This window comes from Odontomachus brunneus, unplaced genomic scaffold (genome assembly GCF_010583005.1).
Source record: "Odontomachus brunneus isolate Ranch 3 - 2012 unplaced genomic scaffold, Obru_v1 Obru_scaffold_181, whole genome shotgun sequence".
NCBI classification, from domain to species: domain Eukaryota; kingdom Metazoa; phylum Arthropoda; class Insecta; order Hymenoptera; family Formicidae; genus Odontomachus; species Odontomachus brunneus.
Window position 1 is genome coordinate 486521 of NW_022639631.1, and position 2225 is coordinate 488745.

Genomic DNA, 2225 nt, shown 5'->3' on the forward strand with positions numbered 1-2225 from the left:
TCGTTTCTTTGCACATATATAATACATATATATAGAACATATATATATAATACATATATAATACATATATATACATATATATATATATATATATATATATATATATATATACATACATATATATATAGAATAGTATAGAATAGCCAAAAAGAAATCTTTAAAAAGTCTTCACAATTTTGTAAAAAAATTATAAAGATTCGTTACTTTTATGTAAGCATTACGGTAATGAGTTATTTTTTCAATGGATAACGAGTAATGGTAATAAATTACTTTGATCAATGAGTAACGAGAAACAGTAACGTATTACTCGTTACTCCAGCTCGCGCTATTCTTCCTTATCTCATCGTCCCGTGCGGAACCTACGATCTACTTGAGACTCATTGCGCGTGGGACGATGAGGTAAGGGGAAATAGGACGTGTCGGAGCAAATAAAAAACTGGCTGACATGTGCAATGAGTGCCGAACTGCGACATAAATAGAGACGGAGACTACATCTCCGTCTTTTTTTATAGTGCGATTTAGAAAGAGAAAGAGATACTGTTTTCACCTTCTATCTCTTTTATGTAACTTTGTTTACCTATTTGTACCTCAGTTTTGTTGTTCAAATATTGGAAACGCTCGGTCTATTCTTGTTATGTCTATGCTATGCTCTAAGTGCAAAGTGCACACTGTTCTCAAATGTATCCGTTATCACTAGGTTGAAAAAGTAAAATCTGTAATATCATAACAGTTTTTTTTTTTCACTTACGATTTGGTAACGTTACTTTTTAATTAAAAACGGTTGTAACAGTAACACATTTACGCAGTTATATTTCTTTTTATAACAATAACGAATAATTTCGTAAGTTTTGAATTACAAGAAACTTACCGTTTCTTTGCACATGTAGAATATATGTCTATAGATGAAACAGACAGAAATTCTAAAAAATTCTTAATAATTTGTGAAAAAATTATGAAATTATACAGATTTGTTAATTTTAAGTAACCATTACGGTGACGAGTTATGCTTTGAATGGGTAACGAGTGAGGGTAACGCATTACTTTTTACAAGTAACTTTTTCAATCCTACTTATCACATTTACTCCTGTTAATATGGGGCCGCATCTTTATTCTGCCATCATTGACCAGATATATATGTTCCATTGGTGCAATATTTTTGCATCTGTTGTTAATAATCTTATAAGTATTTCATGTCAGAGCGCGTTCCTTGACACAACTTATTTCAAAATTAAACTTGTAATTATTGCAAAAATGAGTTGACATGACACTAGATGCTTCTGTCAGTAGATATTATTAAAAGTAAACATTTTAAGTAAAGATTTTATGTATGATTTATTGTTGCTGCTTTTAATCTTATTAAATGTTGTATATATGTGAGAGCAAATTTTTCTGATATTACTTATTACAAAAACCATATCATATTAAAATGTATGTGGTCTTTAATATAATGACATGCAAACCATACACGTATAAGTGTATCTGCTTTGAATATTCATATACATAATGCATATGTCTAACCGAACTTCTCTAACATTATTTATTCACAAAAAATCACGTAGCACCATGCGGGACTTCCGTTTCCGGAGTGGATGTGCGTGGACGTGTAGGCTAGAAGTTGAATATTGAAAAGACGAAGAGGGAGTGGAGGGTGTGAGTTGGAGGAGAGTGAGAGGGAGGAGAGAGAGTGGAGGGAGGGGAGAGGGGGAGGGGAAGAGAGGTGAGTGTGGGTGGAGGAGGTGTGAGAGATAGAGAGTGCGAGAGTGAGTGTGGTGAGAGTGAGGTTAGGAGTGCGGCGTGAGAGATTGGGAGGGTAGGGGTAGGAGAGGTGAGAGGGGACAAGGAAGAGTGCGTGCGTAGGCACAAGTTGAGTAGAAGGTAGAGAGGAAACCGGCATAGAACGAAGTAGAGCGAGAAGGGAGAGTGGTGGGGAGTAAGTCTGGGAGTGAGAGGAGTATAGAGGGAAAACGAAGTGGCAGGGAGATAGTGTGAGGAGAGTGAATAAAGGGAGACAGAGAGCAAGGAAGAAACAGGTAGGTTAAGGCTTTGGGATAGGAAATGGAGGGTTTGGGGAAGGGGATGGCAAGGGGGTTGGGAGGAGAAGGGAGGGAGCGTAGGGGGAGTACAGGCATGATGGAGGTGCCGAAAAGGAAAAGAGATGTGATGGAATGGTTAGAGGGAGCAGGGGGAAAGGAGAAGCAGGAGGAGGAGGGTAGCTTCCAGAGGAG